A 16,579-nucleotide genomic window follows, 5' to 3' on the forward strand; every position below is an offset into this window, starting at 1 on the left:
GGAGGGGGGAGGAGGGTGACAGACAGAGGGAGGGAGAAGGGAGGGGGGGTGACAGAGTGAGGAGGGAGACAGAGTGAGGAGGGACACAGAGTGAGGAGGGAGACAGTGAGGGAGAGGGAATGAGTGAAAGGGAGACAGAGAGGGAGAGGGAAGGAGAGAGAGGGAGACAGAGAGGGAGAGGGAAGGAGGGAGAGCGAGACAGAGAGAGAGGGAGACAGAGAGGGAGGGAGACAGAGAGAGAGATAGGAAGAGGGGAGAGAGAGAGAGAGAGAGAGAGAGAGAGAGAGAGAGAGAGAGAGAGAGAGAGAAAGAGAGAGATAGAGGGAGAGAGAGAGAGAGGGAGGGAGGGAGTGAGACAGTCAGAGTGAGTGAGACAGAGGGAGTCAAGGAGAGAGAGAGGGAGAGGGAGGGAGTGAGAGGGAGTGAGACGGTTTGAGTGAGACAGAGGGAGAATTAGGGAAAGATGGAGGGAGAGAGGGAGGGAGAGAGGTTGAGAGAGGGAGAGAGGGGGAGAGAGAGGGAGAGAAAGAGAGAGAGAGAGAGAGAGAGAGAGATGTGTGATTGCCGTGTCTGGTGGCTCAATGGACAAAGGCTTCCACTGCAGGGACCTGTGTTCAACCTCATGGTCACAGTTTTTTGTAGCTCTAGCCCCGCCCCCGCCCCCACTGACCCCACCCCCACCAGTGGGGCCCGCGGTCACAAACCACACTGTAAATTTGGCCCCGAGAGAAAGTTTGTGAGTACTCATGGATTAGATTAATACAATCTTGCCTTCCTGCACCACATAAGTTACATATTTTGGGGCAATTGTACTTCCAAGTTGGTTAAATGGTCAAACTTGGTAATGCCCTACATCTGATGGCCATGAGCTTTCTTTTCAGATAAAGTGAATACGTTGTGCTTAAGTATTCCACCAGATATATTGTTGTATAAGATTGAGGACCATCCAGGCATGGGACCACTTATCTAATATGCTTTTGTCTTCTAATGATGAGTTGAGTTTGGTTGTTTTGTTTATCACCCTTCGAAAGACTTGGAATGAGGGGTTCTGAGCCCAGAGTTCTGTTGTTTGTTTCCTTCAATGCTGTTTTCAAGAATTTACCGTTACTTGAACTAGGATCTTCTTCCTGGGCTCGCCACAAGGCATTATTTAAGACATTAGATAGATTAAACCAAAGTTGCAGCTTATTTTCTCCCAAACTCCTGTTGGTTGAGTCCAAATTCCAATCTTACCTGAGCCATAGCCGTTCTGAGGTAGACTAAAAACCTTTTTATATGTTTTCTTTTGTAGAGAATCTAGAAGTTTTGCATCTTTGCCATTTAAGGCTACGCTTGCGTAAGTGACTGTTGATGATAGTTTATCGGCCATCACTGCTTTATCGGCTTAAAAGATAGGTCCTATAATTTTTTTTGCAAGGGCGTCAATGAGGCCTTTTCCTTTTTTTTCTAAAGAAATTGTTTGTGAAATCGAAAGTTCAATTGATCGTCTATATATACGTCAGATATGTATATGTGCTGACTACCGCTGGATCCGTTTCTCCCAGCTAAATTGGATGTTGATGTCCAGGTCTATTCGTAATTGACATGACTTTTGTGACATTAATTTCCTTTTTTTAATTTTTTTTTATTCATCATCATCAAGATTACAATTACATTTTCATTATGTATTTCACCAGGATAAGAAAATCAAATAACATTCATTATTAAATTAATTCCTTAACAACTTCATAAATTCGTGCTTACATTTAATAAATTCTATCCATAATAGTTTTTACAAATTCAATTTAATACCTAAAACAAATTATTAATTATCTTACTGTATGCTTATAACTCCCCCAGCTTTTGCTTCCATGTTGTTATTGGAGCCCATATTCGTCTCGCAGCTTCCCTTCTTACCCTTCCCTTTTTTTCTTATAGAGCCTGTTCCAAGGTAAAAATTGCCAGCAACCTAGAAACCCATTGATGTAAAGTCGGTGGACTAGGATCTTTCCATAGCGATGCTATACATAATCTACTTAATACCATGGCTATATACAAAAACTCAAAGTGAGGAACTACCACGCCATCCTTAGCAACTCCTAAAATCATAACTTCGTCTGACAGTGTTATATTCATTCCCAGTGTTTCCTGACAAAATTGTTCCATATCCTGTTTATAGCTATCTAACCTGGGACATGAAGCAAACATGTGAATCGTATCAGCTTGGGTGACATCTTGGACAGATTATCCCGCTTGTTCCACCCCACTGTGCCACCCTGTGCCACCCTGTGAGGGGTATTATACAATTCATACAATGTTTTATATTGCTGTGTTTGCAGATTTGTTGTTCTCAGCACCTTATTTGACATTATTAACGACTTCTCAGCCTCATTCCCTGTCAACCCTAGTTTAGTTCCCCATTTCTCAAACATTTTTTTAGAGTCATCCTTCTTAAATTTACATATTTCGACATACAACTGCGATATAGAGCAACCTGACTCCTTTCTTAAGTCTTCCATCAAATCTACCTTTTGCATGTCGACCTCTCCGCCCCTCTTTCTAGATAGGACTGACCTAATTTGTAAATATTTGTAGAAATCTCTTCGCCTTAAATTATAAAGCCTTTGCGCGTTTTCGTACGTGATAAATACCCCTGTCGGACCTACAAGGTCTCCTATAGTTTTTACCCCTTGCCTGTCCCAATCTTTCATTATAGAATCATGGAATATTCCTGGAAACGATGGATTCCCATATAATGGTGTATAATAGTTCATTCTACCCAATTTTAGCTTCTTTTTAAGGATAGACCATATAGTTATGGCAGCCCCGAGGGTCTTCACCCGTACCTTCTTGTAGTAGCTTTTCTCATCATATTTGAGCAGCCAGCTATCCGAATCCTTGACCAAAAGCTCATATACGTCCGGAATCATATCCCTCCCTCTCCATTTGTCCGTTATATCTCCCCCCAGCATCCCTCTTATAAATTGTAAAACTGATGCCCAATAATAGGTTTTGAAGTCAGGGAGTGTCAGCCCACCACGTTCTCGGGGCAGCGACAAAAATTTTTGGCTACGTTGCGTTCGCCCATATAAACCTGTTTGTTACCCCTTCTAGCTCTCTGAACCATTTATTATCGAATAGTAGGGAAATGGACCTAAAAAGATAGAGCACTTTAGGCAGAAAGGAAATTTTTATCAAGTTGCATCGGCCAATTGTAGTCAAATGTAGATTGTTTAATCGGTAAAAATCAGTTTTAGCCTTGCGTATTATAGGTTCTAAATTCTTCTCTACTATGGTTGTGATATCGGAGGAAATTGAAACCCCTAAATATATCGCAGTCTCAGTGACTCTTTGATCTGCCACCGTTATTTTATTATTTATTACAACTTGTGTTTTATCTACATTTAGCTTATATCCTGATAATCTTCCATATATAGCTGCCTCTGTTTCTATTGCCCGTAATGCGGTTTCAGGATCGCAAGAGGTAACTGCCAAATCGTCCGCATACCCCAGAATTTTTGTTTCGTGTCCGTTCAAGACTATTGGCCGTATGTCTATATTCTGCTCTATTTTCCTAATAAATGCATCTATATATAGGGCGAAGAGTAGTGGAGAGCAAGGACATCCCTGTCTAGTTCCCCGCCCAATCATTATCTCTTTACTCAATTCGCCCATGATTCTAAGTTTAATTCTTGGATTGACATATGAAGCCCTGACAGCCTTTATAAAACCACTCCCAAGGTTTACCTTCTCTAATACTGCCCAGAGGAATCCCCACGAGACCCTATCAAATGCTTTTTCTGCATCTAATAATATTAATGACATAGGGCTGTGGTTCCCAAACTGTGCGCCGCGGCGCCCTGGTGTGCCGTTATCAGGAGCCAGGGGCGCCACGCACATGTGGGAAAGGAAGTGTGAAAGACCTGAGAATGTGTCACTTTCGCCCCCCTCGCCTCCGTGATTAATTGGTTGCTCTGCCCCTAGTCTATGCCTTTCTGAAGCAGAGCATCACGGCGACGGGGGACTCGGCTACAGACATAGCTGTGAGGCCCGCCTGCCAATGAAGATCCAGGCACTTCTTACTGAAAGGCAAAAGATGATGCCCATAAGCGCCTGGCAGATCTAACCATTTAAAAAGGCAATCAACTCTTTCAGCTGCTGATGAGCTGTGAAAGAGATGCCAGTCAGTGGCAGAAAGGAAGGTGTTGCAGCACAGGAGGGGGTAATGCTCCTTGTGGAGTCACGAGCACCTTTGGTTATTTAGATGCAAATAGCATTGAAAGAGTAAATGAAACGAATTTTTTCATTTTTCCCTCTCAATTTTTATATAGAGGAAACCCAACCCAAACATTTTGGAGTGCTTTACATGAGCACTAATGACATTTCATAAGGACATGTTCCTTTTTTAGATATGGAGAGATTAAGGGGCAGATTTACAAGCCCCTTGTGCATCATTTACGCCGCCGTTGCGTCACTTTTGTGACGCAGCAGCGGCACAAATCCTGCTCCATGGTGCAGGGGTACTTACAACGTGACGCATCTGGGAGACGCGTCACGTTGTAATGCCCTGCGCCACATGTAGGCGTTCCTGCACAGGAGGGTGCGTTCCGGTGCAGGAACGCCTCCTAAAAGTGGCTGAGTGAAATCTACAAGATTTCACTCAGTCACTTTTAGGCCCATGCTGCATCAAAACCCTGCGCCTGCCTGAAGCATGCGTAAGGATTGACGCAGCATTACCTAGATAGGGCCCCCACAGCATTGCTGGAGCTGCGTCGCGCTTGCGATGCAACTCCAGCAATGCGTCACTTTTACAGCACAGATGCGTCACGCATCTGCGCTGTTTTTGCACCATGGTGCGCCGCATTTTAAATGCGGCGCATCCATGATGGCGGAGCTGCGGCGCACAATAACTGGCGCATCCCTCCTGATTTGCAGGGATGCGCTAGTTATTGTAAATATGCCCCTAAGTTATTTGCCCAGGATCACAGGATGTTGAGCCAAAACCAGAATCAAACCTGATTCCTCAGTTCCAAAGTGGGTAGCTCTGACCTCAAGCTCCATCTTCTCCCCTCCTCTACCCATGCTCAGGACCTGTCCAGGGAGTACACTCTTAATATCTATGTCATACATCTGTAGTTCCCAAAGAGTGCGCCGCGGCACCCTGGTGCGCCGTGAAGGGAAGCCAGGGGCGCCGCGCCGCTGTGCAGGATGTGGGTCTGAAAAAAATATATAATTATCCTCAAAATGTGAAACGGCGAGCTGCCAATTTTGGTGCTGGGGAACCGGGTTCGACCCACGACGTCAGCTCAGAATCCTGTGTCATACTGGGCAAATAACTTAATCTCCCAGCGCCTACAAAAAAAGAATACATGAATGTATCCTTGTGTAACGTGACTGGTGCTCTTCGGGTCGAGTTTGCGCTATATAAATCTGCAGCAAAAAAAAATCCAGCCGACCAAAACACAGAAAAAGGGTAAAACTTTTCAACTGTCAAATGACATTCACGAACGTTCTTATTATGACAGCTTTTGCAAATTCATGTGCAACATTGAACCAAGTCCATTATCAGGCAGAAAAATCACATTATTGATGACATATGTTTTGGATTCTTTAAATCGTGGAATAATTTAATGATTGGAAGAGAGAGAGGGGGTTCGTGCGCTGCTTAATAAACCTGTGGCGGTATCCCAGTGTTCTCCCTGGGAGCACAGATACGCATAAAATGACTATCTTTAACCTCCATTGGGTGGGTGCAGGGTCAGGGGCCTGGTGGAGAGCGTTGGGTGGGTGGGTGCGGGGTCAGGGGCCTGGTGGAGAGTGTTGGGTGGGTGGGGGTCCTGGTGAAGAGCGTTGGGTGGGTGGGTGTGGAGTCAGGGGCCTGGTGGAGAGCGTCGGGTGGGTGGGTGCAGGGTCAGGTCCTGTGGAGAGCATTGGGTGGGTGGGTGCGGGGTCAGGGGCCTGGTGGAGAGTGTTGGGTGGGTGGGTGCGGAGTCAGGGGCCTGGTGGAGAGCGTTGGGTGGTTGGGTGCAGGGTGGGGGGCCTGGTGGAGAGCGTTGGGTGGGTGGGTGCAGGGTGGAGGGCCTGGTGGAGAGCGTTGGGTGGGTGCAGGGTCAGGGGCCTGGTGGAGAGCGTTGGGTGGGTGGGTGCGGGGTCAGGTCCTGTGGAGAGCATTGGGTGGGTGGGTGCGGGGTCAGGGGCCTGGTGGAGTGCGTTGGGTGGGTGGGTGCGGAGTCAGGGGCCAGGTGGAGAGCGTTGGGTGGTTGGGTGCAGGGTGGGGGGCCTGGTGGAGAGCGTTGGGTGGGTGGGTGCAGGGTGGAGGGCCTGGTGGAGAGCGTTGGGTGGGTGCAGGGTCAGGGGCCTGGTGGAGAGCGTTGGGTGGGTGGGTGCAGGGTCAGGGGCTTGGTGGAGAGCATTGGGTGGGTGGGTGCAGGGTGGGGGGGCCTGGTGGAGAGCATTGGGTGGGTGCAGGTTCAGGGGCCTGGTGGAGAGCATTGGGTGCGTGCAGGGTGAGAGGCCTGGTAGAGAGCGTTGGGTGGGCGCCTTATGCCTTGATGCAGCCGCACTCTGCCAGCTTCTGTCTTTGCCTCACTCCTCGTTGAGGGGTCGTCACTCGTGACTGCTGCATGTTGGATAGTGTGAGGGGAGAAGGGTGCAAGGCAAAGGGGAGAAGGGTGCAAGGCAGAGGGGAGAAGGGTGCAAGGCAGAGGGGAGAAGGGTGCAAGGCAGAGGGGAGAAGGGTGCAAGGCAGAGGGGAGAAGGGTGCAAGGCAGAGGGGAGAAGGGTGCAAGGCAGAGGGGAGAAGGGCGCAAGGCACAGGGGAGAAGGGCGCAAGGCAGAGGGGAGAAGGGCGCAAGGCAGAGGGGAGAAGGAGCAAGGCAGAGGGGAGAAGGGTGCAAGGCAGAGGGAAGAAGGTTGCAAGGCAGAGTCGAGAAGGGTGCAAGGCAGAGGGGAGAAGGGTGCTAGGCAGAGGGGAGAAGGGTGCAAGGTAGAAAAGGGTGCAAGGCAGAGGGGAGAAGGGTGTAAGGTAGAGGGGAGAAGGGTGCAAGGCAGAGGGGAGAAGGGTGCAAGGCAGAGGGGAGAAGGGTGCAAGGCAGAGGGGAGAAGGGTGCAAGGCAGAGGGGAGTAGGGTGCAAGGCAGAGGGGAGAAGGGTGCAAGGCAGAGGGGAGAAGGGTGCAAGGCAGAGGGGAGAACGGTGCAAGGCAGAGGGGAGAAGGGTGCAAGCAGAGGGGAGAAGGGTGCAAGGCAGAGGGGAGAAGGGTGCAAGGCAGAGGGGAGAAGGGTGCTAGGCAGAGGGGAGAAGGGTGCAAGGTAGAAAAGGGTGCAAGGCAGAGGGGAGAAGGGTACAAGGCAGAGGGGAGAAGGGTGCAAGGCAGAGGGGAGAAGGGTGCAAGGCAGAGTGGAGAAGGGTGCAAGGCAGAGGGGAGAAGGGTGCTAGGCAGAGGGGAGAAGGGTGCAAGGTAGAAAAGGGTGCAAGGCTGAGGTGAAGTAGGGTGCAAGGGGAAGGGGGGGAGGGTGCAAGGTGGAGGGGGAAAGAGTGCAAGGAGGATGGTGATGAAGTTAAAAATTCCCTCCCCCCGAAAACATTTCTGCGGATACCCATGGTCGGAGCCCACCTCACGTAAACTTCTTGTAACGCCACAGAGCTCCTTGAGCCTTTCTCTAGCCTGGTTACTTTTAGTGGGAGTGCTTTATACTACTCTATGTATGCATTGAGATGTACTTTATAGGATCTTTGTGATTGCAAATAAAGTTTTATGACAGTGATGGCTACTCTCTGAATCCTTCATCACGTCTAGCCTTGATTCTTCATGTAGACCAGTGGTTCCCAAAGGGTGCGCCGCGGCACCCCGGTGCGCGAGTAAAACAATGGTGGGGAGCCACGGCCAACTGCCAACTAGGTCAAGGGAGCCACGGGTCTAAAAAGTTTGTGAACCACTGACATAGGGTCTCGTGAGGCTGCCGTTCCGTCAAACAGAGTTACAACTCTCCTGATATGTTCTGTGGTGCCTCTCCCAGGAATGAACCCATGCTGTCTAGGGGATACTATCTTGCCTATTACTTTCCCTAATCTATTTGCCATAATTTTCGAATAAACTTTCGCATCACTATTCATTAAGCTTATTGGACTATATGACCCCGGATTAGTTGGTGGTTTATTTTTTTTAATGAACACTATCATAGTTGCTTCGCTCCATGACTCTGGGGGAGGGATATCATTTTGAATATTAATTATTAAATTATAGAAATCCTCTTCTATTTCAGGAAAAAAGATTTTATAAAATTCTAGTGGTATGGAATCAGGACCAACAGCTTTCCCTGCTGGGAGATCCAAAATTGCTTTATGCATTTCCCCTCGACTAACCATCATTTCCAGAGCCCTTTTGTCAGCATCTCCCAATTGTTCTAAATTAGCTCCTTCCAGAAATTCCTCTGTCTCATACTTCCCACCCCCTTGAGCAGGATTATATAGTAATTGATAAAATTCTTGAAATCTGGCGCACATATCCCTTGGTGCTGTAACCGTACTGCCATCCTGAAGCATTACCTCTGCAATATCACCCTTTGTGGCCTCCTGTCTAGTTGGCAAGGCCAGTATGCAGCTGATCTGTTCGCTGTATTCATACTGTTCCTTTCTCCAGGCCAGATACTTCCCTGCTGCTTTAGATGCAAATATCTCCCCCACCGCTGCTTTAGCCACTGCTAATCTCTGTGATATTACAGCAGTGTCTTGTTTAGACCTTATAGCTCCAACTAGTTCTTCCTCAATGTTTGCCACAGTTCCTATTCTTCCTGCCATCTCCTCCTTTTCAACTTTATTTCGTCTAATTGAATATCTGAGTGTCTCCCCCCTTATGCCTGCTTTCATAGTATCCCATACTATAGCTGGGGAGGCTGTTCCTCTATTGACCTCAAAGAATTCTTTCAGCCAACCTCTCATGGATTCAATATATTTAACATCTTGTAATAGTGCCCTCTCAAATGTCCAGTGTGAGCTTAGATTATTTTGTGATGCAATTACAATGTCCAGAATCAGTGGATTATGGTCCGACATTACACGGGGAAGCTTACTCACTTTGCTCATAGTTGCTATTGTAGGGGATACCAAAAATAATCCAGTCTTGCTAATGTTTTATGGGGTGCGGAAAAATACGTGCTGCCCCCCCCCCGACCTTGTGCTGTTGTTCCCAGATGTCTATTAAGCCATTGTCTTCCATTAGCCTTATCAAAGCCGTATGGCTTCTCTTTTTCCTCCCCCCAAATTTTTTCGGGTCTTGTTTCCATAAGCCATTCAGACCATTAATGTTAAGATCTCTACATACCACCAGGGGTTGGGGCCAGTTAGCCAATTGTGTACTTATCAGGTTAAGCATTTCAGGATCATCAACTGTCGGGGCATACACTGTGCATAGAGTAAAATTGAATCCCTTCACCTGGCATTCCATCAACACCCATCGCCCATATGAATCAACTTTTTGCCTTTTAACATTAACCAAGCCTTGCCGTGCTAATACCGCCACCCCTCTTGTTCTCGTCCCTTGTGTTGTATAAGCAAGCAATTGAAAGCCTAACTGACCCAATAATCCCTTCTGGAAAACCTCTATATGGGTCTCCTGTAGACAAAGCATATCAACCTGGATTGTTTTTAAATATTCCCTCAACTCCCTTCGCTTCCTTCCATCATTTAATCCACATATATTCAATGTGCCTATCCGCATTGATAGTTTTGTTTTATCCTCAGTTCAGAATATAGTTTTTCTACAATTCTTTCATCTTTTAAAAGATAATTATCCCCTTGTTCTATCTTGTCTTGATGTGATGACAGGGGAGCAAGATGGCGTCTGGCTAGTCGGCTGGAGAGAACGCCCGATGCCGACCTGCTCATTTTCTAAGTTAATGGATTAGTTTGACAGATTAGAAAGCAGAAACTACGAGCTGATTTCTAGCTCATCTCTAGTAAGGTAACAGCAAAGACGCTGACCCCCACTGTACCTTAATGGGGAATGGCATCACGTTCGCTGCAGCAGTGACAGCCTCGGCGATACCAACAGCTGAGGCGCGATCCTTGCAAACTTCACGACGCTCTCCGCAGCACTCTCGACATCTAAGCAGAGGAGGCAGATTGGACGGGGCGACCGCGGTGCAATCCTCGTGGCGCTTCCAGCGGAGTAGCGGAGGAGACAGAGGAAGCGGAGTTCGCGGAGTGTGAGCAGATTCTGGAACAGGCAGCTACGGCTGCTACGGCTGCCTGCAACATAGGAGGGGCAGTGGAGGTCAGAGGAATCGAGCGCCAGCTGGAAGACGACGGAGTCATCACGGACAGTTAGCGTGGTGTAATCGGCAGCTGCAGTTGCAGCAGCAGCTCCAGAGGAAGCCAAAGGACACAAGGGAAACATTGATACGCTGCTCGGATTTCCATATCTACACCTCAAGAGACTGCCAAGCTAGAAGAACTGGTAAGGCAGAAGCGGTGCATAGGGCCAGAGGGGGTGAGAGAAGAGCGAAAGTATTTATCACTCAATCAGGCAGTGTGAGTGCACCAGGGAGCTAATCACAAAGTTGGCGCCTGAGTTTGAACTTGTGTTTGAATTGGAGTCTGACAGGTTTAAAATGGCAGAAAGATTTGCAGAAACAACATCACCTGGCCACAGAGGCTGAGCTAGAGGTATCTGAGGCGGGTGCAGCTCTCAAAGGAAACAAAGGGGTCATAATGGCTCCGAAAACTGCTCGTGGAGGGAAAGCGAAAGTACCTGAGGGGGCTGAGAAACAAGCCTTGGGGCAAACTGTGAAAAGCAAGGGGGGTGACAAGGACCCACAAGGTACGAATGAGGAAGGGGCAACGGCCAATAGCAAAACGAGAACTAGGAAGCAAGCAGCGATCAATGCTACGCAGCCTTCAGGTCAAACAAAAAGTATAACGGGATATTTTACCCCCACGAACACAACACATACAGCAATTATGGACCTTAATGACATTATAGATAATGCAGAGGAAAATACACAACCTAATGTGGATATTGAGACTACAGAGACAACAACAACGCTTGCACAACAAACTGAAATGTTGATACAGAAAATAACGGCAAACAGTGGTCAGAGTGGGCTAGAGGATAACATGGATCCAGTGGATACATTTTTTTCAGTAACAGATGGGTCGGATGCATCTGAGGAGACATGCTCAGGCTTGGAGGAAAACGGTGGGATTAATACAGACTCAAGCCTGTCTCTAAGTTTGGAAGGGGGAAGTGGATCCTCACCAAGAGGGAAAAGTCAAGAGCCAAATCAAAAGCCAAGGAAGAAAAGGCTGTCTCGACGACAAAGAAGCACACAATCGCAAGAGAAATCAGGTAGCAGCCGCAGACGGATAAGTGTGGTTAGCACAGAAACGGAAGCAGCGTTAAACTGGGACTACTCAGATACACAGCAGATCTATAATGACATTGAGATTGAGAAAGAAGATCCTATAGCTGGGGGGGCGCATGGACAGGCACAGGCAGCGGACCCCACTCTGCAGCTAATACTCAACTCAATCAAACAACTGCAGGATGCTACAAAAGTTGAGGGAAAAAAAACCGCTTAGCAACCAAAAATCTGCAAGGAGCTATAAAGAAGGTTGCAAAGATATGCACAGCCACAAACACGAGGATGACACACCTGGAAGAACGAACGGGGGTGATGGAGGACCAACAAGCCAAAGACTCAACTAGATTGAAGGGATATGAAAAACAGATGGTGGACGCCCAGTGGAAGCTGGAGGACTTAGAGAATCGTCAAAGACGAAATAACCTTAGAATCCTGGGTATAGAGGAAGGGGCTGAAGGTGGGGATATCAGGGCATATGTCCTGAGAATGTTTAAAGGAGCCTTCCCGGAACTGAGTCATTGGGATTGTGACAAGGAAGTGCAAAGAGCGCATAGGTTCCCATTAACGCTAAAAAAGAAAGGTTCCTCCACCACCTCCACTGCTGAGGGGATATCAAGACCAAGAGCCATATTAGTATATTTTGGCAACTTCTTGCTGAGGGAAGAGGTATATGCAAAAGCTCGCCCCAATGCTAAACGCACATTTGAGAATCAATCTTTCTTTTCAACCCCAGACTATTGTCACAGCACAGTTGAAAGAAGATGGAGATTGAGAGAGCTACTGGATCCATGCCATAAGATGGGCCTGCAGGCCTATTTAATGAATCCGGCCAAACTAAAGTTAATCCACAAGAACTCTACCAAGGTCTTTTTCTCCGAAATTCAAGCAAAAGAATATATGGATATGATCAGAGCCAGCAGTGAGACTAGTAGTGAAGCTAGAGACAAACTTTGAAGATTGTAGCGGGGATGTATTCATTAACTTACATGCTGGTTAAGCAAGAGAAAAGTTGGTTTATGAAGGGCTTAGCTTTGCTAAAATGCATACAAGAGATAGTATCTGAGTAAGAGAATACAAGAAGTACGAATCTTGTTTCTCAGGGGAAGATATATGAGCAATATGGACAAATGGACAAAATGGAATGAAATGTGTTTTTTTTTCTTCACGGGGGGATATGGTTAAAGTGGTTAAAGTGGTTCGAAAAGAAGACATCTAAGTGAAGTAACTAATCCAGATGGTTTAATTTAATTTAAATATAAAGGTCGGCAAAGGGGAGTCGACGGCCAGACTCCATCACAGAGGCCAGCGGCCTGCTTGCTCTAACAGGTGGGGGGGGGGGGGGGTGGGGAGAGGGGGAGGGGGAAGGGGGAAGGGGGGGGGGGAGAAAAACATAAAAAAACGTGACATTAATTTCCAATGCATTAACCTTAGCCAACAATGATAATTCATAGAGTGCTCTTTGGAGGCCGACCCTTGTTAGACTGATCAAGACAATGTTGTCTGCATATGAAAGGTGCATTATAGGTAAAGGGCCCAGGTGCAGAGGATGTGGATTAACCTGATTCAATCTTGGTAAGAGGTCCACCATGAATAGATTGAATAGCTGGAGAGATAATACACAGTTTGCTTTAATCCTATCTGTCTGTATTTCCCTTGACAGTCTTGTGCCATTAGCTATTTTTACACTGACCCACTTTCCCACTTGGCTTGTAATATTGTTTCAGGGAGACCTATTGTCCCCCTTAAAGATCAGAGTGATTATTGACCCTTTCCAACTCATAGGAAGGGTATCCGTTGTACGTATCTCCTTATACAGCTGTGACAGCGAAATTGCCCAGTAGTCTGGGTCACTCCTAAAGCTGGTCTGCGGGATACCATTTAACCCAGGTACCTTGTCTCTGCATCCCATTTTTTATTATTCTAAATACCTTTTCTACTGCATAGCTTTGGCTATCCAGGGCTGTTGGCGAGACAAGTGTAGTTTTAATGTCTTGAGATCTAATTGTGGTATTTCCTAATTGTTTGAGTTCCAAAGCTTTATGACTGTTGTCCATCTCTCTATTAATAAGTGTGGTCATCTCATTGTCCCATTTACTAATTCCCAAAAGAGCCTGTTGTTGGCTTGTTTAGCACAGAATAGTAGCTTTATCCAAAACCTCTCATGTTACATTTTATGATCTTTCCAGATTTTCTTTTTATATAGCTTCCTGATGTTCTTTATATGATCCCTAGCATGTTTTGCGACTTTGGTGGTCTTGTTTTTTCTGACTGCCTTTTTTAGCTCTTTTCTTAGCATCTAAGCTTTTCTGAGAGGCTTGTAGTGTTACTTTGTCCCTTGTCTTCCATGCATAATCTATTTTAGGTGCCTGCTATAATAAGTTCTTAGTGAAAGTTGTCTAATTCACCACTCGACTGCTTTCTGGAACTGTTTGTTTCAAATATCTCTTTATCTAGTAATGTTGGGTCTGGGAGAGTATCTGCCGACCATCAAATGGGTTTCAAATTTATTGTAGTCTCTATGGGGACTAGCCGATGTTTTGGAAGGTTTATTTTTAGTTTAAGATGCAGGTATGAATGGTCACTTTGGGTTGTATACTTGTAAATGTAAATGTAAATGTATGTAAATGTATTGGCATTTATATAGCGCACTACTTACCCGTAGGGTCCCAAGGCGCTTCGACCGCTGCGAAACCCTTCCTGGCTTCCCTGAGAGATGGTCCCTTAATGGGTATCTCCAGGGTGAGACCAGGCATCCCCGGCGGTCTGGTGGGGCCGTTAGTGAAGATGAGGCAAGCTAATGCCCAGAGTTGCCGAGTGTGATCGCTGATCAGAGTGGGCACCGAGGCGAGAGAATTATCGAGTCCGCTGACCCTGGTCCAGAAACCTGCCGCGCCGGGAATCGAACCCTGGTCCCGGGCCGTCCTCTGCTCTCGGGTCTGCCGCCTCTAACCAGTGAGCCACACTACTTCACCTTGATGATGTATTGCCCCACATGGATCAGTATGGGAAGCGTTAGGATTGTGTAGTCTATTATTGAGTGGGCATTTGTCCAGTTCATCGCGGGGGCATCATCTTTAGGGTTGCCATTTATTACTTGGAGGGATAGATGTTCCAAGGTTAGAACTATCTTTTGCCCATTAAAATCCTGTTGTTTTGTTGCTGAGGACGATTGTGGAGGAACTAACCAGAACTCATTGACCACTGCTAATTGCTCATCTTCATACGTTTGAATTAAAATTGCTAGTTAGTTTTATTTCCCAAGTAGGGTTCACAAATCTTATAGCAGTTATTATCGAAATAAGGTTTTCATATTGTAGTTCTTTTTTTCTCGCGTTCGGATGCATGTAGACATTTGTTAGTAGTATTGTTATTGTCTGGTAGTTAGATCATGGGTCGATTTTCATTATTTGTAGGTCTGATGTAGTACTAGGAAGCTGTTCTGTCTTGATGTTCAGTGCCATAGATACATACACTGCAAGGCCACCTTTTGGTCTCCTATATCAGTGTGTTTTTATTTCATTTACATGATGGTGTGTGCAATTGGCCACTTCCTTTGGCTCGATCAGCCATGTCTCCTGGAGCGCAATAATCTCATAGTTCTTCCATTTTGTTGGAGGGTCATTGTCCTGTATTTCTCTTTTTGCCTCCTCAATGTTCCAAGTTACAAGCTTTAAGGAATTTATGCTTTTTTGTGCGTAAGAAGTCATTCACTTCTCAGAGCATTGAGAGTTGAGGCCACCCATTTCCAATTGTTTGAAAATTGTTGTAGTTTTTGCTTGTTCTTTATTTTTTCAGCGTCACTCTAGCATTTTTGTAAAACTGAGTAAAGGTTTTGTGAGTGTAATACCCCAAACTTCAAATTGTTGTCTGCCATTCATGATTGAAGACACAATTTCCTTGTTTTTCGAGGTTGAGAGGGTTTTTTCTATGCGGTCGTTTTCTTCTTGAGCGAGGAATTTAATTGACAAAAGATGTGTTGAAGTAAGATATTTTAATATGGTGATTTCGGAAATTAATCTCAAAAAGTTTCCTCTGTTGAAGAGATCTTGCTGACCCTGTGAAATGTAGTGGGGTGTTACTATAAGCTGCTTATTCAGACTGTCAACTTGATTTATGTCCGATGTTGTTGATATGGGGAATAATTGATGCAATACCTCTCTATGGGTTGTCCCAGTTCCGCCATCTTTCTGTAAGTTTACTTTTATTTACAATCTTTTCCTTCAAGGCATCTTCTTTGTGCGTACTTCTCTGCTCTTCCTAAAAGCCACATTTATCCTGCTCAGTATTATTCATTATATCTATTATTCATTTATCAACTGTCAGATCCAATATACATTTGTTTTCTTTCAATCTTCCCTTGTTTTATGCTTGGATCTTGTATGTAGTTATGTTTAGGCCTTCCCATGTTGTCTGATTTGCAACTGCACTATCGTTAGATTCTTATTGTCTTACTTGTGGTGCTTTCCTTTTCATTCCCAGTTCTTGTTTGAGTTGCAATAGAAGATTTCTTATTTTCGGTTCTGGTAACTTGTTTTTGGTTAATGGCATTTGTGTCTGAACTATTTCTTGATTGGTCTGTATTGTGTCTGTAGATTTATCAGTTTGTGGGCTGTGATTTAATGAGTTTAATGATGTGAGTTTTTTAAAACATTTTTCTTATTCTCGTCTATCCTCACTTGATCTGTATGGATGCTCGGTAGTTCTAAGACTGTTTGCGTTTTTTTTGTTAAAAAATATGAAACCATCTCTTGCCAATATTCGTGTCTTTCTTTATACATTGGTAGTTCTTCCTAGATTTCCACACTCGTTTCTTCTGTCTCTTGGTTTACAAGCATATTTCTGTATTAATTTGATCATCTAGTGAGTCAGGAGGTTGTTTTACTTGTTCGCTATTGTTGTCTTTGAATCCTGACCCTTCTTTAGAGATCACAAGCGGTTCAGTTATGACCTGTGTTTTTGATTGGTCAAAGAGACAAGCTTGTTGATTGGGCTTCTGTGTCACATTAGTGTGATTTCTACTTTTTATCTGGTCATTGCAGTTTGCTTGCATTTCATTCAGAATGTTTTTAGGGTGGCCGGTACTGTACTCAATTTAGCTACTATTGGACCACATGCACATTTGCTTAATGCTAGTGTGTTTGTTCTGCGTTCCTTGGTTATTATGTCTGCCAATGTTTCCAGCTTTGTATTTATTCCAACAATATATGAATCTATTAGGTTCATTAAGTCCATCTGTGT

The sequence above is a fragment of the Lissotriton vulgaris genome, chromosome 11 (genome assembly GCF_964263255.1).
Source record: "Lissotriton vulgaris chromosome 11, aLisVul1.2, whole genome shotgun sequence".
Taxonomy (NCBI): domain Eukaryota; kingdom Metazoa; phylum Chordata; class Amphibia; order Caudata; family Salamandridae; genus Lissotriton; species Lissotriton vulgaris.